We start from the raw sequence: 20875 nt of genomic DNA, 5'->3' as shown, positions 1-20875 counted from the left end.
AAAGAGAAGGCATAAATCCCAGATGAAAAAAGTGAAGTTTGAAGCTAAGTGAATGTGGTTTGTGTAACATGCATTAATTTGGTAGAAAGTATATTCGGAGTGGCATATTATTTGTTTGATTGGACTCTGAAAACTGTTGGTGGCATATTCATACCAAAATAAAAACCCTCTCAAAATATTTTTCTTCTTCTTAAAAGTATTCACCTGGTTCCAAAACTTGTATTTTACTTGTACAAATAAACTATTATTTAACAATTTCTAGAGTACATAAACTACTAATATACTGTTGATATGACTGACCCCTTTTACATAAAATTATTTGTGTTCTTGCAACTACCTGGAATTCTGTGAGCTTTAGATTTAAAGTTAGAACTAGTTATTATGTGATAAAATCATAGAATACGACTATGCATGCACTGTGCACTTTACCTGTTTTAAAACTGTTTTACTAATGTTTAGCACTTTAATTACAGTAGAAAGGTGCCTTTGGCAAATCGGCAGCCTTGAATAAAATATTGGCAGGGCACCGTCTTGCATAAGATGCAGTGTATGGACACCATTTGAACGACAATGCCCATCAACTTTGGGGAGGCCCAGCACCCTCAAATATTTTATTGAGGGTGGAGAAGGGACCTCAGCACCTAGGAGTTGGTTCCAATGACACCGATCCTGACCCAACTGCATGAGCCCAATTCGAAGTGCTGGTTTTGATCTTAAACGGCTCAGGACTTCAATACCTCAAGGATTGCCTCTGTATATGTGAACCTACCTGCACCCTGAGATAATCACCTTCTTTGTGTATATTTGTTATATTTCTAACTGTTGCTTATTTTATGACGTTTTGAAAACTATTCTGGGATTACTATACCACCCTAGTTTTGATTTCAAGAAAGGGTGTATTATGAAAAATATGCTCTCTTAGAAAATGCATTGTAGTGAGAAAGGTAATAAAAATATATTTTCCCTTGTTTGGAGGGAGATAGGGAGGCTAGCAGCACATTCCTTTACATGTCTACTCAGAAGTAAGTTCCACTGAGTTCAGTTTCTCCCAGATAAGTGTGCATAGCATCATAGGGTGACTGCCCCTGTTAGTTGTGCTTATTTGATGTGCTGGTGTTGATCAGAGAAATACATCAGAGCAAATGTGCAGTCAGAAAAGTAGAAACTTCATATATAAGATGTAAGATTGAAAGCGTTGCCACTGAATACAGGGGGGAAATCACGTTATTCACTGCTTACTGGGTGATGTGGAAGAAGAATAAATACTGTGGAAGCATTTATTAAATAATTCCAGTATAATGTTTGGCTATGGTACACCAATAGGTTTAGCCTTTAAAATTGGCTAGATATTCACGAATCCTTTAGAAAAGAGATGGGAAGGAGTAGAGTCACAAACTCTCTCTAGCCTGTCCTTTCCATTCCATCTGGTGACCTGTAGTTGCTCTCATTCATGTCTTTTTCCGGTTTGGTCCCACTCCAGTCAGCACTGACCACATCATCCAGATGTGCAAGCTTGGGTTTGAAAGTTGAGGATAAGTGATAGCAGAATGTGGATTTAAATTGAATAACTGACAGTGGGGGGAAAGTTGTCTCTTACTGTAAAATCCCCTCTATGTGAAGTTAGTTCAGGGACTGAGCAGTTTGTGTCAATAAAGGAAAATTCAGCAAAATGGTTTTTTGTTTTGCCATTGTAATAAAATGAGAGCCAAGAGCACTCTAGCTATTTTAATTTGGGTGTAAAATATTAATAATGGAACAAAGCTCTCTTTTATAATTGAATGCTAACATTTATTGAAGAAATTTAGTAAAAGCATTTTGCCAATTATGCCTTTTCTTTTATTCCACACTACTCAAGGTTGTAATTATAAGGACAACTTGTTTTATCTTGCCATTGCTTAAGTTTTCCATTGAAATTAATTAATTAATCAAATGCCGCTCCCACGAGTCTGTGAGAGATGGTTTACAAAGGGATAAACAAACAATCTATTAAAGTATTGCCATTAAAACGAGCCTGAAAAACAATTCTAAAAATGCAGCAGCGGGCAGAAGACAGCCTCCAACCAGCCAACGCTGATGCAGGGACAAAAGCATCACTTCTCCAGTGACGATCTTCCCCTGTTGGCTGCTGAATGTGCAAGTTTGTAGGAATAGCCCTGACGGGGTCACTGATAGTGACAGCTTAGTGCAAGACCTCAAAACAGGCCATTCTAAGAATGTGTCAAATAACAAGAGATCCAAAGCTTGCCTTGTAGCCATCAGACGATGGCGCTCGACTTGGTCTGTGGCTGATTGCTGTGCCATCTCCTGGCTGGCCCTGCAGCTACCTGTCTGCCTCTCCTGCCTATGTGCAGCAGGGTGGTAGATGTCGTGTTTGCCCTGCTGCTCAATGCAGCCCCACCAGGCAGCAGCCTGGGTTAGGATCGCTCCTTAAAACATCTAGCCTGTAGACAATCTTCAGTAAAATGCTGAATTAATTGAATCAAATGTTTTTTAAAGTCTGTTTGAATGTTGCTATTGATAGGGCCCTGTGTACTTCCCAGGGGAGAGGACCCCACAGCTGAGAGGCCCCACAAATGGTGCTGCGTTTGTGTGGTCCTGGATGCTGCTTCTGTATCTGGGACGACTTTCATCATCCTTTTCGAGTCAAGCAAATGCATTCAAACACAAAATGTTTGGAGGACCAACATAAACTTCACCTGGCTGTTGGTTACCAGTCAATGTTTTTCCATAATGCATCTTTCTGTTGCTTTATCAAATCCCGTCCTTTTCCTTCCATTTTCTTTTGAAACTGGCAAAGGAATGTATCTCAGTTCTGCAAAGTGGTCAGTGAAATGCTGGCATAAAAAATTTACAATAGTGTCTGGCAAAGCAGGCTGTACTCCACAAAAGCTTGTGCCACAAAACATTTGACTGTCTGTGCCACGGGACTCTTATATTGTTTTGCTGGAGCCGACTAACATAGCTAACTCTGGCTTTTAAATGGCAGTAACAGCCCAAATTCACTTCAAAGGATTTCCCCAGAGTTGCATGCTGAAATGTGCTTGAGGTTAGACATGCTCTTTGGCCTTACAGATTGAACTGTTTTAGTTGGTTTCTTAACATGCTGTGTAAGGAAAGCTGCACAGTGTACTGTTCTAAGGCTTCTCTTCCCTAAGCAGAGGGAACTTAAGGACAATCTCTTACAGGGTCAGTTTGTTTTGGAGGAGAGAGTGCTGAAGCCTTATGGCACCTGTAATTATCTCTTTTATTTACTACAGGCAGAACAGGTGTTTTGCAGGCAGAGAAACAAGCACATACAGGCAGATGGTGCCAGAATTCACAGCAACAATATGAGACAGTATCAGCCCTGAAACCCCCAAATTCTTCCCTTGCAGCCCCCCAGCTACCAATCAAAACTATTCCTGTCATTATTCTTAGCCCCAGCGCTGAGACTGAATAAAGCAGACTGTTGCTTTCTTCCTCCATGCAGCTAAAATCACTGTCAAGAAAGGCATGTTGATCTAATACAACACTTCCATGTTACTTAGCATCTGTTGATAGTGACCAAGTCTTATTGAAATGAAAGGCATTGCTCTCTCTATCCCTTCCTCCCTCATAATTGGCTTAATGGGGGTTGATTCTTTTGTGTGTGTGATGTTACTCACCAGTATGGAGTGTACCTCTTTTTTTTTTGACCTGTGGGAGCCATTTTGTTCTGGCACCCAAAGGACTTGGAAATAAAGAGCAGGGGTCGATAGCTCTGTCGGGAGAGTATGAGGCTCTTAATCTCAGGCTTGTGAGTTTGAGCCCCATGTTGGACCAAAGATTCCTGCATTGCAGAGAGTTGGACTAGATGACCCTCATGGTCCCTTCCAACTCTACAGTTTTGTGGGTGCTGGCACCCTTTTTTTAAACCGAAAAAGTGTAACTATTGGAAACCAGTAACATTTGATTCTAGATCCAGCTCTTGATATGCACAGGTCCCTTTGAAGCTAATGATTCCCCAACCTATCTGTATTATTTTTTTTTTGCAAAAAACAAAATAAAGGAAAAAAGCTTAAAACATAGAGCGATAGATACTATCTGGGAGGACCTGTTGCTACTGCACCACTGAATGGAATCAGGTGGGTATAATCAGTCCTCCAGGTGGAAGGCCAAAGGGTGCCCCGTGAGATATATAATAAAAAGTGTGTGTTTTTAAAAAAGCGAACTATAGACGAATCTAGTATCCATAGATTTAGAATCTTGAAAGAGGATTGGTTTTTCTTTTGAAGCAGTCTCACGCTGACATCTAATTACCCTCAAAGGAGTTCAACAACAACAACAGCCCCCACATAGTCTGTCCCTGTGCTATTTCAGTCAGCAGTAATGCACAGATTGCACTTGATGTTCCATTTTCTTGAATTAATTTTTTTTACAGAATAGTCACAGTTCAACTTCCTTCTAATTTTCCAGTCCAGTGCCTATGGCCATCAAGCTGCACAATGATAAGAAACATCAAGATTTTCAGGTGAAAAATTCCATCTGGCATATATCATGGGCTCAATGATGTGAGGTATTGTCTGCCTGATCTTCAGTGTGATGGTTATACTGATTGCACTTGAGGAATCGTTTGCTGTTATGGATATGTGTTGCAGTAGCAACTGGAGATGCTGGTGAAGCCAGTTCTTCCAGGATTTGGATATGAGTTTTCAGGCTTGCAATGCTTCCCTCAAAGAAATGTTAAGTATTGAGAGACCCAGATTCTTCTTGGGCTTGGATTACTCCAAACCAAAGAAGAATTCCTATTGAAACCTCTGCTCACCAGCCTAGCCCTCGGCCCTCCTTCCCTTTCTATCATCTGATCCCTGTCTTATTCTTGATTCCCTTTGAACCCTACGTACCTGACTGGCATTGCCAGCAGCGGTAAGTGGCTTCAAATAGAAGAAAGGAGGGAGATTGCCTTCTTCCTCCCCTTCAATCTGGTTCCAGGATGAAAGGTCCAATAACCCATGGGAAATAGTTTTCCCAAGGGCTGCTAACAAAGTCAGTAGCTCTCGGGAATACAGGATTTCCCAGGGGCTCCTGGGGCATTGTCTTATCATGCTGAGAGACTGCCTTCCTTCCTTCCCGCTTCCAGTAGTGCTTCTGCCAGTGAAGGCAGTGTAATATTCTGGCATAATTGTTTTTTAAATAGCTCATCACTGATCACAGGGGAAACTTCACCTCAAAACTGTGATACAATTTAGTATGGAAATGATGCAATTTATTAGGATTAGGTTGTTTGCTGTTTAGAATCAGGCAATGCAGTGTGTGTTTGGCCTCTATAATTTTGTGGTCTAATTTGCAATGAAATTTCATGCTAAAATGTGTGTGCTGGTTAATTTTTTAAAAGGCCAAAAAACTAGACAAAGAGTTGTAGCGACATACGCTTCAGGTTACACACTCCGCTAAACCAGAAATAGTGCTTCAGGATAAGAACAGAAATCGGGCTCCGGAGGTGTGGCAGCAGCAGGAGGCCCCATTAGCTAAAGTGGTGCTTCAGGTTAAGAACAGTTTCAGGTTAAGATTGGACCTCCAGAACGAATTAAGTACTTAACCTGAGGTACCACTGTAGTCATGTTTGTTAATTTCAGTGGTTTTGTCCTGAGTATGATCAATGTTAGATACAACACAGTGGCCATAGTTTATATGGTGCACCAAGACACAAGCTGTCTATGTTTATACACTGTTACTTCTCCTGGAATCATACGGCGAGCATTTCAGGATACCAGCACCTCATTTTCTAATCAGTATTGCTTTCTTCTGAACTGTCCTGTTTAACTGTAGATTTAGCATAATGTACATATAATTAAGAATCTGCTCTGAAAAAATACAACTCAGTTAAATGCATCACAACTATTTCCTTTTCTCAGATGCAACAGTGAACAATCTTGGTTTGGTAGCTTAGCTTTTTTTTAACAAATCATGGTTTGAACAAACCCTGTTCTGCTGAGTATAGAACAGCATGAAACCTTGTAATTGTTTTGCTAACTAGTAGCAGAGTTTTAAAGTGCCTTGTGGCCCATTTGTAATGGATTATCTGCTCGTTTGTGTCTAAACTGGGCCATAGTGGCATTCTATGCTAACTCAGTTTGCAAGACCACTCTTTCTTATTAATAGATGGAGTTGGAGTGAGGCTCTCCTGGCCTCCATGGAGCTGATGGTACAATGTAGCCTATATACATAATTGAATGGGCATAGATGGGCACTGGTGCAACTAGTTCTTGCATGTGTTTTTCCCCCTTTTAATGTCACAGTACTTCTGCCTGTGAGGGGCTAATGTGATTTATCCTTTAATCTTCCAAACTACATTTACCAGCTGAAATGGAGAAACGTAAATGATTTCCTTTTCAGTTCCATGAATGTAAAAACTTAATATAGAATGTCAGCTTTGCCAGGGAAAAACTACCATTCAACAGGCTTCATTTAGTACCAGCCAAAATGCTGCCATTTTCAAAATTGGAATTGGCTGTAAATGTTATAGCTGGAAAAGTGACTAAAAGTATATACTGTTTTAACTGGCTACAGTGTCAAAGGAAAACATCACTGCACAGTGACGACTCTGAAACTTTTCTCGGAACAGTGAGAATGTACACAGAGACACTGGACCATTTTGTCCAGCTCTCTTCTCCTGTCAATCACTCAGTGTTCCGTGTGGGCAAAATGGTTATTTTCAGTAACTTCTCTTGTTCAGTTACGAGTTGTAGGAAATCCAGTGCTGTATTTTTTTTGTGAGATGTTGTAAGCTTAATGGACAACTGCATCAAAATGATAGCTGTAGTTTTAGCAACTAATGTTCAGGTGACAGTTTTGCATTTTGGGTTTATGGTTTATTTCATTTAATGAAGATCTTAGATGTAGGCTGGAGATATGCAGCTGGCAGCCTGCAGGCTCAGTTTGGTTTTCAGGACCTTTCTGTTTGCCTTCAGCTCCTCTGTTGCATGCTCAAGGAAGCAAGATTTTAGTGGGAAGATACAAAGGAGATTCTAACATTTCTAAATTCTGTGTATTTCTTGGTGAAAGACCACATTCTTCTAGTGATGGACCACATTATTTGTATGCAAAAGGTCCTAGGCTCACTCTATGGCATCTCCAGGTAGAAAAAATCCTGGAGAGATGCTGTCAGTCAGTGTAGGTGATACTGAGCTAAATGCCTTGACTTTGTATAAGATGGCTTCCTGTGTTCTATTCTTTATGTGTCTGAGTTAATGTTCTAGATTCACTTTAGAGGCTGGAAGTCTAACCTTTGAGTTGAGAGCAATGCACTTCTTTCACTCTTGGAAGGGGACTGGGTGTTGGGAAGAGTGAAAGAAGAGTTGTATCAAATTGTGCTCATGACAACAGAAATATACTGTAATCACTGTGACTCTTCTTTTGTTTACTGCCTTTTCAATAGCATTTATCCTCTAGAAGTTCCTCAAGGCCAGTGGAGACCATTGACCTGGTCTAAAGGGTAGCAATGCAATACAGTGGTACCTCGGGTTAAGAACTTAATTCGTTCAGGATGTCTGTTCTTAACCTGAAACTGTTCTTAACCTGAAGCACCACTTTAGCTAATGGGGCCTCCTGCTGCTGTTGCGCTGCCGGCATGCGATTTCTGTTCTTATCCTGAAGCAAAGTTCTTTACCCGAGGTAATATTTCTGGGTTAGCAGAGTCTGTAACCTGAAGCGTATGTAACCTGAAGCGTATGTAACTCAAGGTACCACAGTAGTAATCAAAAAGCAAAACTGAACAGAGGTTGAAAGGTTAGGTAGTTTTGTGACTTCCGTTAAATAAATAGGATTAGTTGAGGCTCTGTGAAGTTTGTTGTTGTTGTTTGTTGTTGACCCCATGGACCAGAGCACACCAGGCACTTCTGTCCTCCACTGCCTCCCGCAGTTTGGTCAAACTCATGCTAGTAGCTTCGAGAACACCATCCAACCATCTCGTCCTCTGTCGTCCCCTTCTCCTTGTGCCCTCCATCTTTCCCAACATCAGGGTCTTTTCCAGGGAGTCTTCTCTTCTCATGAGGTGGCCAGAGTATTGGAGCCTCAGCTTCACGATCTGTCCTTCCAGTGAGCACTCAGGGCTGATTTCCTTAAGAATGGATAGGTTTTACCTTCTTGAAGTCCATGGGACTTTCAAGAGTCTCCTCCAACACCATAATTCAAAAGCATCAATTCTTCGGCGATCAGCCTTCTTTATGGTCCAGCTCTCACTTCCATACATCACTACTGGGAAAACCATAGCTTTTAGTATACGGACCTTTGTTGGCGGCAAGGTGATGTCTCTACTTTTTAAGATGCTGTCTAGGTTTGTGAAGTTTAAGACCCACCAAACCAATTGCCCACCTGCTGTGGATTTTTTATTTATTGTAAATGTTTGTATATCAGATATCTATATCTATCTACACACACCCACACCCCGTATTTTCCCATCTATATGATGCCCCCCATGTATATTTGGGGAGAAACAACCAATTGCCAGTCCACCCTCGGCACTATCCTTATATAAGACGCCCCCTAATTCTTGACATTATTTTTTAGGGGGGAAAAACTAGTCTTGTACACAGAAAAATACTGTGTGTGTGTGTGTTAGTGTAAAATATGTACCAAAAAAACAGCACTTTCAAAAGATCAGTGGATTAAAAAACCCCCAACCCAACTCCAGTAACTAGAAACTGGTCATGCCATAAACATGCTAGGAAAAGTAGACCAAAAAGAATTCCTTGATGTCAAAAGCACCATTAAGGCAAGGGTTAATCTCCCGGGCCAGTGAGTTCCATAGCATGGGGTTACACTCAAAAAGCGAATCTGTTTCTCCAAAGAGAATGCAATACTTCCACAAGACTACAGATCTCATCTCTGTTCCTTAAATCACTTCTGTTTGCTCTGCATTAAATCTCTGCTTGATAGTCCATAGCAGGTCCATCAGTGACTTCAGGTGCTGGTTCAGAATTTCACTGTCTTTTTTGAGGTGGGATGGAAGGGAGAGATAGAGTTGGGAGCCATCAGCTTGTTGAAGATCATTTGCTGCAGTTATCTGTGGCTTGCCGTGTGCTGCAATAATCCCCAAAGTCCCATTTTTGGGCGACCAAAGATCACTGTTGTTTTTGAGCTCCTAATGGACTGCTAAACATGACAGGGAAGTTGTGTATAGCTTGGTAGGTTACAAGTTGTACAGACTTAGTGTTTTGCCTCTTGACTTGCAAATGACCGAATACACAACCACAGACTGTATCAAGAGTATTATATTTGGCCAATAGCAACTTTGCTATTAGACTGTATCAACAGTGTTAAAGTTGCAAATGGCCAAATGTGATACTGTCAATACAGCTTATGATAGCAAAGTTGTCGTCAAACATGGTGCGGTGAAACAGAATGGCCAAGGAGAATATTTTTCTTTTGCTGGGAAAGGATTTCTTCCCCGCAGGCAAACCAGTCATGCTTTTTGGAAGGTCTGGCAAGTCCTTAATTGATAAGATGGAAATGAAGGGGAATTTTCTGGGTGGATATAGCATTAAATCTGGGCACAGTCCAATATTCCACCCTGGAAGGCATAGCCATAAAGATTCAGGAGTGTATTTGTAACTGAACACACAAAAACCTAATCAACACGCGCAGTGTCAGCAGCATCAGTTCTGTTGATTTGTACTCTTCCGTTCATCTGCAAATAACAGGCTGAATGGACAAAACCAGGACACGGCAAGATAAATGCTTGACAAACATATGGGAAAGGCAGCATGCTGCTAACACAGCAAGAAGGAATCAAAGTACACTGCAGCACAAGCAAAAAATGGCTTGTAACATGGAAAGAAAGAGAAAAGTGAAATAAATGCAAGGCTTTCAGGAGAATGCTCAGGTTAAAGCACGAAACAGAATTGTTTTAAAGGGCTAAACTAAGAGACACACATTTAATGTGTCTTGTTTTTACCTTTCAACTTGGCGTGGGGAGACGGGATCAGGACTAGGACTATGATTTGCAGGATTGTTAATGTTACAGTCCCAGCTGAAATTCATATACATCTAAGCTGCAGTTTGCCCCAGGAAGGAATTTTTTGTTGAGAATGTAGCAAAGGGGGAAAGTGCTAACTTTCTCTTTCCATGGTGCAGTCTCCACTGCAGATTATTTTTTTTAAAAAAAGAAAAAGCAAGACACATTAAATTCACTTATTTAATTAAAGCATGTATACATTTAATGTATCTTCTAGTTTGAACCTGATGAAGTTGAAAATAGTTTGGGAGAAATTTTGCTTCCCAAAGTAGGTAAAACCTTTCTTTTATCCCACTGTCCACTGTGGTTAGACAAATTTTGCAGGTTTTTGAAACAATCCTTCAAAACCTCTTTAGCAGATGTAAAAAAATGTAATGGGTTTATATCTCTTCCCTGTTGAATTTATGATGCCTCATGTCTGGTTGCCTCTCACAGAGATATCTTATTTATTAGATTCGAAGTACACAGTGGCGTAGCGTGGGTTGTCAGCACCCGGGGCAAGGCAAGTAATTTGCGCCCCCTAACCCGTGGATTTGTGCCCCCTAACCCGTGGATTTGCGCCCCCTATCCCTAACCCCCAGATGTTGCGCCTGGTGCGGCCGGCCCCCCCTGCACCCCCCACGCTACGCCACTGGAAGTACAGTACCTAGAAAAGGTATTTTTTTTCAGAGGACTTTTCCTCAGAAGAGAATTAGTCAAAGTACAATAGTTCCAAATTGCTGCCTAAGGAATAACATTCAACTAAATTCAGGAAGAACAGTTTTCATGACAGTGTCTTAAGTGTCTGAACAGCCCGCTAGGATATTTTAGAAGGTGCTGAACAGTCTTAAAAATGTTGCTGATTATGTGTTAAACCAAAGAGGGTGTGGGAAAGATATATAGTCAGAATTTGGGTTACATACTACTATTTTCTGCTTGGTGGACTAAGCACTTTTACTTCATTTATTTCAGCTCATCTTCATTCCACAAGGGAGATGGGAAATCCACACCCTCAGGATCTAGGAGGCACCAAAAGAGATACCATAACCACTGGCATTATGATAAGATTTTAGCTCTCTTATCTCCCATGTTTTCATGCAGTAGAGGGCAGACTTTCCAGGAGGAGAGCCTTAACATTCGGCCTGTATTAGTAGCATGAGTACATCAGTGCAGCACATTTGGTTTGCTCAAAGCTATTGCTTGATCGGTAGGGATTCAAATCGAAAAGAAGTAATGTGTTAGACTGGCGACAGACATAGCTTTTAAATAAAGTTTGAAATGATTTAGGAGAGGTATTTCTCCCTCTGGTACAGTACACAACATTTTCCTTCTCACCTGAAACAGATTTTAAAGGCTTTTTTAAAAAAAACAATGCCAAAAACCTGTTTAGTAGAGGTGCAAGCGAGGCATATATATGCCACAAAAAGCCGCTGTTCCTTCAGATCCAGCCCAAGAACATTTGCTCCCTGAGGCAAAGGATAAGGTGGTGCCTGCCTCTCCCACAGACAGAATAGGACCAGAGTGACAGCTGAATCTTGGTTTGACCCTGGCAATTTTATTTATTTATCAAAGTATTTATATACCAATATTGCATGTGAAATATCAAGGTTGTGTGCAATGAGATATATACCAATACAATAAAATGTGAAGTACCATAAAAATGCTATGGAATAATCATTCAGATGACTTGGCTAATCTTATCAGAATTTAAACTTGAACAGGCCTGTTGGCATAAAACATTCTCTGAGACGCTCATGAAAATTAACAGTCAATTGAATTGCTCCTGGAGAAAAATTCCATAGGGATGTGTATAAATCCTTCACCATTCCTGAGGGGAACAGGCTAGCTTTGCGGGGAGGTACAGAGGTGAAAAGGGACAAGGGACGCGGGTGGTGCTGTGGGTTAAACCACAGAGCCTAGGGCTTGCTGATCAGAAGGTCGGCGGTTCGAATCCCCGCAACGGGGTGAGCTCCCGTTGCTCGGTCCCTGCTCCTGCCAACTTAGCAGTTTGAAAGCATGTCAAAGTGCAAGTAGATAAATAGGTAAACGGCGGGAAGGTAAACGGCGTTTCCGTGTGCTGCTCTGTTTCGCCAGAAGTGGCTTAGTCATGCTGGCCACATGACCCGGAAGCTGTACGCCGGCTCCCTTGGCCAATAAAGCGAGATGAGCGCCGCAACCACAGAGTCGGTCACGACTGGACCTAATGGTCAGGGGACCCTTTACCTTTACCTTTTTACAGAGGTGACACGCTTAGGAGATTCATGGAGAATGTGGGTCTGGTTTCCACCCCATGCTATTTGCTGCCCGGAGCAGCTGCCTCACTTTGCTTAATGGTAAAGTCAGCCCCCTCTCTATCTACGGTCTTGTTAAGAAAAGTGTATTTTCTGTTACTTGTGAAATCCCCTTTGCTAGCTGCTCACCAATGCTGCTTCTGTCTCCTTCCATAGGATGTGCCTTAAATATGTGGGATGTGACTTCAAGTTAGCAACATGCTCCTGTGAATTGTTTGCTGATGAATCCAGATTTATTTATTTACTTTTGGTCTCTGTACTGAGACAAAACATCTTGCAAACTGCACACGGGAGAACAGGCTCACTGAAGGTGGTAAAAATTTCTTTAAAAAAAAATGAAACAGTGAATGGAAGGGAATGTAATGTAAATCTTTGATGTCTGCCAGGGTAATATCAGCTTTTCACATAGCTTGGATGAAAGTTTGAGGGATTTTTTAAAATTTTATTTTTAAAAAGGCAGTCTGCTCTTTCCCCTTCTTCATCCATAATTCTTGACAGGCTGAATTATCTATAAATAACACATGTAGACAAGATTATTTAGTTAAAAACACATACCTCCAGAATTTGTCAGCTAAAGTATGATTAGTTAAAGGTTATACTACCTTGTCATAACACCAACAGTACATGGTGAAAAAAATGCATGCTGCAATTTCTTCTCTTTAATATGTGCCTCTTAAGAAGCAGATTTTCCAGCCTACAGGTGATATCCAATGCAATTCACACTCAGCCTCTCAGTGGGATTACTTTGAGTAGGACTAACATTGCTGTAAACATTATATGCGTGTTCAATGGTTAACTGAGAAGGGAAATGAGTTCGTGAGCTCCGTTAATATTGCGGCTGCAAATGAAGGCTTTGTTTTGCAAGGAGAAATCTTGTGCAAATTAAATAATTATTGATTATTACAGTTGGTTTTTTTTGAAAAAAATATATAAGCTGCCGTTTAGAACAGCGCTCCCACATGGCATGTGTATGTATGTGATTTAAAATATTAAAGTATTTTGAATATGCCTTTATCACAGGGCAGGGTACAGTAACCCCCCCCCCAAAAAAAAACCAACAACCAGAAACTACAGTTTCAGTTCAAGGGAACCAGCAAGGGGAAAACATCCAAGGGCAGTTTGAAGCAAGGCTAGTAAGGGATGTGGCCTAGATGCATTTGGTCCTTGGACCAAATTTGGTTGCCCACCCCGATGTAAAAAGATGGGCTATGGGGGGGGGTACCAAATTGTAGCAGATGGTGGGGTGTAGGGCTGAGGAGCATTCTTGCCTGCAGCTTCCTCCTTCTCCACCACTATTCTGCAAGATTTTATCTGTGAAACTTTGACATCTCAGCCAAGTGAAAAGTGCATGGGCAAAGGGCTTGTGGCTTATAAGGGTTATGGATACAGGGTGAGGATTTAGATCATGGGTAGGCAAACTAAGGCCCAGGGTCTGGATCTGGCCCAATCGCCTTCTAAATCCAACCCATGGATGGTCTGGGAATCAGTGTGTTTTTACATGAGTAGAATGTGTCCTTTTATTTAAAACAGATCTCTGGGTTATTTGTGGGGCCTACCTGGTGTTTCTACATGAGCAGAATGTGTGCTTTTGTTTAAAATGCGTCTCTGGGTTATTTGTGGGGCATAGGAATTCACTCATTTCCCCCCCTTCAAAATATAGTCCGGCCCCCCACAAGGTCTGAGTGGACTGACCCCCTGCTGAAAAAGTTTGCTGACCCCTGATTTAGCACCTCATTTCCATTTCTTGAAGTTTAGAATTGGTGATGCTTCTGAGTCCTATCTACATTATATTCTGCCTCTGTACCTAAACACTTGCTATTTCGATAAGAGTGTATTTCTTATAGTCTAGAATTGAATAACACATTTGACAATTGTAGCTGTTAGTAGAAAGACACAAACTGGTGTCTGAAATAGAGGGGATTGTGTTGAAATGTTTCGCAGCTGTTAACAGCTAATTTACCAGGGTTCTGACTTCTAAGCCTAGGCACCACATTTGCCACCTACCTTGCTTCGCCTTCTATCAAAATATTCCATTTTTTTGGCATGGACGTTAACCTGGATTAATGTTGTAAAATATTATACTACCCTCTAATGATGAAATGTTGTAAACGGTCAAAATATTATGTGTTAATTAGTATTAAAAACAGAGGCAGTGGGGAAAAATCCAACGGAAGGTGTCAAAATGAGAAATGAAATCCATATGTTAATCACTTTAAGGGTGATAGATTTGAGTGTGTGCTTTGGAATGCAGAGTTCTTGCTTCAGCTAGCTGTGTTCGGCTGTATCTTGTTTGTGTGTTTAGTAGGTTATTTTAGATGTGTTGTTTCTGTAAAATGCAAAACAGAAAAAGTGAAATGTAGTACTTGGGAGGTTACTTCTGCTGTATGTGTATGTCTGCATAACATAATCTGTTGAGTTGAGCAGTTAATGTATATAACAACCAGCCATTGTGTGCATACACCACACCTCATGGAGAAAGTGCACATAATCTGTCTCTGAAGAGGGAATTGCGCACATTTCACAGTGTACAATCTCCCAACAGGTCTTGGGGAATGTGAATGCATTGGTAGGATTTTGTACATTAACCTGACATTTTGCACACTCTCAGGGTGTGTTGGTGGGAGGGAACACAAGAAGCTGTATAAAATTAGATTGTTGCCTGCTGGATTGCCAACCTCTGAACTAGAGTTAGGAAAATAAAGGCATATATGCTGGAGAGTATGCATATTGATGAGTATTTTATTCAGAAATCTAAAAACAACTCTTCTAGGTGTAAACAGAAATAAGAGAAGTTGATATTCAACTTGTTGTTAGCCTCTTAATTGGTACAAGACTATGTATTGGCTAATATGGAAAAATAAAATCCTCCATCGTTAATTGAATGGATAAGAAAAACATTGGAAATTGGATTGTTAATCAACATGATATATCAACCAAGGACCAAAAATAACTCGCAAAGTCAAGTTTATAGATAGATGGGTTTTATTTCATCTATCCATCCATCTATTTTCTTAGTCGCCCCCCCATATTTATTATATACTTTCTTTACTTTATTTTTTTTTCTTATTATCCTTGTGCATATGTTATGAACTTATTTTTAGATTATTATTTTTTACAATACTGAATTGGTGCACCTGCAGAGCTGTTCTAACAAACATTCATGTAACATAACTATATGCATGTTAATGGCACAGTATGTTTCTAACATTAAAATACCTACCAGGCTCTATATATGTATGCAGCTCTTGAGCATCTGTAACAGTTGTGCTGCTGTTGATTCCATTGTTATAATTTTATAATTCATTATTTTGATACTAATTTAAGGTTTGTGGAAATCACTTGAGTCTTTACTACGAAGAAGAAGAAAACACCATGATATGAATACATAATTTTTACTTGTGACTATTGTGATAACTTTATTTCTATAACTTCTCAGATAGCTTCTGCAACAATGGTGGCCCATTTCATTTGTCACTTAACATGATCTCCTGTGTCTTAAATTCATTCACATGCTTTCCATTATTTCTATCCATTCACTTATTTCCAGAGGGGTAGGCATGTTAAGTCTGTTGCAGCAAATAACAGAGAGTCTTACGGCACCTTTGAATAACAAATTATTATAGCATAAGCTTTTATAGACTGGAATCCACTTCATCAGATTTTTTGTGTGTGTGTCTCATCTTCATGGATAACCATGGATTTCATTTTGTCAACCTCTATTTGGAAGCTAATTTGCCAGTTTATCAGACTGCATTGTAAGTCACACTCTGGAGATCATCATTATTTTTGGCTGCACAATGAAGGCTGTTCATCAGACTGAAGCATGGTTTTGTTTCCCTTTCTTCCTCCCCCAGTGCCAGCATCATGCCTGCCTCCTAATAGTAATCTAAACCATAACAGAAATTAGATATAAATTGAGATAGGTCTGTTTTGGCTGTATCATGTGAGGCAATAGGTGGAGGCCCAATTCACTGAACATCCCCTCCAAACAAAACAATCTACTCAACGTAGACAAGATGTAGATATTTGAGGATAAAAGACTGCAATTACATGCAGGCCATTACCATGCCTCCCTCTTGGGGAGGCGATTGTGGTTGCCTTGCTTTTCCTTGGTTGTTCTGCTGTTGCCCTGTTGCCCTGTTGCCCTGTGTAATCAAAGCTCTGAGCCATAAACCAAGAACAAACCTTAGCTAAAGCTCATGGTTAGTCTGTGGGGAGATAAACTATGAGCCTGGTTTCAGATGACATGCTAAGCTGGGTGCGGTTTAGCTCACCACAGCAGCAGAATTCCTGGAGAAGAGCTAAGTGACACTGATCTTATCAGCAGGAGTGTGTGTGTTGCCCCAAAGGGCTCATCTGCTTGCCCCACTGCTTCCCCCCTTGAAAATCTGTGGTTTACCATTGAATCGGATCATATGGGCATTGGGTTTTTTGTGGATTGCTGTTTGTTCCAATTCAGCAGTTAAGAACATGCTTTCTAGGGGAAGGTTGCAGGGCAAATGCAAAACCACTTGTACCCATGTCTAGAAAGCACAGGACAAACAGAAGTGTGGACAAGCCCTAAGCTATGGTTTAGCTTAACATGACATGCAAACCAGGCTGCTACCTGAGCATCCAGCAGAACTTGTAGACCAAAATGGACAATGATTTTCTATAGGTGCATACTGTGGTGGGATGTGAGAAAACTGGCTTGCTAGGCTTCTTCCCATGATATGGCAGTTCTTTATGTGGAAGGATTTTGTTTCATATGGCGGGGAATCCAATTATGTGATCCACTGGACGTGCAGTTTGAGATGGGACAGTCCAGATATGAGTTTGCATCCTGAGAAGGCCATAACCAGCTTTGCAAATTAGAGGGAGTCTGAGCTGATGAAGTGTATCAGAGATCAAGGGCAGGGTCATGGCTCAGTGGTGCAACATCTGCTTTGCTTGCGGAAGATCCCAGGTTCAATCCCTGGTAGGGCTGGGAGAGACCCTGCCTGAAATCCTAGAGAGCCATTGACAGTGTAGACAATACGGACCTCAGTGGTCCAATGGACTGAGTCAATATAAGGCAGCTTCCCATGCTCCATGTTCCTGTGCCAATACAACTTGTAGGTGCATAGGCTCTCTCTACATGGTTTGGTATTCTGCCTTTTCAGGATACCTAACTCTGCAGAGAGAGCATGTGTACACCTTATAAGTGAAACACATTCGAATGGGAGTGTTGGGGTCTACTGGAAGGCCAGCAGACATGACTCTTTTCCATCTGTGCATCAGTGGTTTTGAAAACTTCCTACCTTCAGAGATAATTTTTCACATTGATTGGCATGCCAAGAAACCCTACCCATTGTAGAAGACCATAAGAAGCATGTGAGGCTTCTTCTCCTGTATCTAGGATGCCTGACCCACTGCTGATTGACCACCTCCTCTTTCCAAAAGTAAGGGTTTGTTTTGAAAACTTGGGAAGTAGGGAGTTGCAGGAGAGAGGAGGCATGCATTCTTTTTGCAATGTTTCAGTCACTCAGCAACTTAAAGCAAGTTTGCTAGACATATGAAGAAAATATCATTGGAAATGTTTTGCTTCTTTTCAAGCCAGTTAATTAAGGCTGTAATCCTAATGCCATTTACTAGGGAGTAAGCCGCATTGAATTCAGTCAGGCTTATTTCTGGGTAGACATGGTTTGGATTGAGTTCTATGTCATGTTTAAACCATAATGTATAAAAAGAGAAGGTTTTCTTGAAAGCATGACAATATGAAACAACAACAACAACAAAAACTGTTAGCATATAATTATGTTCAGAAAGCATTCACTTTTCCCCCCTGGGGTTTAATTTTCATTGTGAACAAATGGAGGAGGAGGAATTACACTTTGTTTTTAGAAATTTATCTCCCTGCCATATGTCACTGTCTGTATGAAGGCTCTAGTTTTATGTCTAAGAGTCTAGTACATTTTTAGTAAATAAGTTGCAGCAATAAAGTAGTGCATTCTTGATTGATTTTGATGTGACAACCACTAAATAAATTTTTGTTTCAATATTCTGCTTTCTAAGATATGCCAAGTCTAAGAAGCTTTCAAAAAGTAAAGATGTTACAACAGTGAGATCAATTCGGATGCATGTATAAAATCTGCTAAATGTGGCAGAATGAAGTCTTCAAAATACCCATGAAAATATTATTCTTGTTCAATTTCAGTGCAATTTGATATGCCTCAATCTTTGATTTATTAAAAAAAGAAAGTTCCACACAGTATGAAATGAATAATTGCGAGTATATCATCTCTCTTTGGGCATATTTCTAGTTGTAATTTCACAAAATGTATTAGTAACAGCATAAAGACTCTTTTGCAAGTACTCTGCAAAGCTTGCAGCTGAATTCTTGGATGCGTTGGAATTATACTAAGCAGAGATAACCTCTATAATATATTCTGTAAGGGCCAGAATTTTCAAAATGTGAGATGTGTTTAGGGACATTCAAGTAGACCATTATCATCATGTGCTTTGCTAGCATTTAACTTGCCTCGTGTTGGGAGAGTTCACATTTTATTTTATCCTAGTAGCTACTAAGTTGCTTTTAGTTTTCTAGGCCTAATTTTTGATACATTATTATTATTATTAATTTAGTATGTGTATATACAGGTGACTCCCTATTTATGTGGGGGTTATGTTCCCGGATACTGCCATATATGTTAAATCACATATACTGGGGAAAACCATCTAAAAAGCCAGGTCGGCGGTTCAAATCCCTGCGACGGGGTGAGCTCCCATTGCTTGGTCCCAGCTCCTAGCAGTTCCAAAGCACGTCAAAGTGCAAGTAGATAAATAGGTACCACTCCGGCAGGAAGGTAAATGGCGTTTCTGTGTGCTGCTCTGGTTTCACCAGAAGTGGCTTAGTCAAGGCCAACCACATGACACGGAAAAACTCTCTGCGGACAAATGTTGGCTCCTTTGGCCAGTGAGATGAGCGCCACAACCCCAGAGTCAGGGGTACCTAACCCCCCCCTAAAAAACCTCTGGAAACCCTTAAAAAACTCTTTTAAAAATCAGCACCACTTACCAGACTGGCGTGAATGGTGGCTCTCAGTCTTCCTTGTTGGTGGAAGGGGGTAGACTGGCCATCCATGCCTCAGGGTGTTCCATAACTCGAGCAGCACTACGGTTCTAGAGGTGTTTGGTCCTTCACCTCCTTCATCTCCATCCTCATCCTGCCTGAACTGACACTCCGTTAATGTCCTCTCCATCTTGTGTTCTGATTGCTTACCCTTAGATGAGAGCAGGGCCGGATTTAGGTTTGATAAGGCCCTAAGCTACTGAAGCCAATGGGGTCCTTTATATGTCCAGCTGTCCTTGTCAACAACAGTCTGCCACTGTTTTTTGTGTTGAATATATGCTATATGGTAATTTATGGACCTAATAGGTATCTAAAGCCATTTGCACATAACAAAATATGTATTTTTATAGAAATGAGCAAACCAGTGATATTTTAGGAAGCAGGCAAGCAGGTGGGGCCCATTATTTACATCACAGGAACCTACACAACACAAAACACTCTTGCTATATGTAGGTTTTATTTTACAGTGGTGCCCCGCAAGACGAATGCCTCGCAAGACGGAAAACCCACTAGACGAAAGGGTTTTCCGTTTTTGAGCTGCTTCGCAAGACGGTTTTCCCTATGGGCTTGCTTTGCAAGACGAAAACGTCTTGCAAGTGTTCCGATTTTTTCCCGCTTTCCCTCCCTTTTTCTAAGCCGCTAAGCCGCTAATAGCCTTTTAGCCGTTAATCCGCTAAGCCTTTAATAGCCGCTAATAGCCTTTTAGCCGCTAATCCGCTAAGCCTTTAATAGCCTCTAAGCCTTTAATAGCCGCTAAACCGCTAATAGCGCTAATCCGCTAAGCCGCTAATAGGGTTGCTTCGCAAGACGAAAAAAACGCTAGAAGAAGAGGCTCGTGGAACGGATTAATTTCGTCTTGCGAGGCACCACTGTATTTGTTTTTTTATCTTATATTTTGGAAATCCAGTTGTTTTTCCTTTAAATTTTTTTGGGGCCCCCAAGAGAGTGGGGCCCTAAGCTATAGCTTGTTTAGCTTATACATAAATCTGGCACTGGATGAGAGCCCTTTGGCTTGCACCAGTGTGGTGTAGTGGTTAAGAGCGGTAGACTCGTAATCTGGTGAACCGGGTTCGCGTCCCCGCTCCTCCACATGCAGCTGCTGGGTGACCTTGGGCTAGTCACACTTCTTTGAAGTCTCTCAGCCCCACTCACCTCACAGAGTGTTTGTTGTGGGGGAGGAAGGGAAAGGAGAATGTTAGCCGCTTTGAGACTCCTTAGGGTAGTGATAAAGCGGGATATTAAATCCAAACTCTTCTTCTTCTTCACCCTTCAGATTGTCCCAAGGGCTTGTGCTTTTGCAAGTTACCAGCTTTTATATATTCCATGCATCCAGGTGAGAGAAGAATTAAATATGGACAGGTTCTTTATAAGTCTCTTCAACCCAACCAACTAACATCAGAGAGATGCGGAGCTTTCCAAATTCCACCCCTCAGTTTCACTATCATAGTTTTTTCACATCTCTAGGATGGTGTTACAATTAGCATGGCAGCTTGTCCAGCTCTGAAGTCAATGTGGACCTCTTGTAATTTGTTCAGTGGGGTT

General features: G+C 41.0%; 1 protein-coding gene across 2 annotated transcripts in view; it reads left to right on the top strand.

Moving 5' to 3' along the window:
- Nucleotides 1–20875, top strand: part of HDAC9 (histone deacetylase 9) — a 487438-nt gene that overhangs the window by 55069 nt on the left and 411494 nt on the right. The window lies entirely within an intron of this gene.

This window comes from Podarcis bocagei (genome assembly GCF_964188305.1).
Source record: "Podarcis bocagei genome assembly, chromosome: 12".
Lineage (NCBI taxonomy): Eukaryota > Metazoa > Chordata > Lepidosauria > Squamata > Lacertidae > Podarcis > Podarcis bocagei.
Note: the sequence above shows the minus strand (reverse complement) of the source record. Positions and strands in the feature narration are given on the sequence as shown.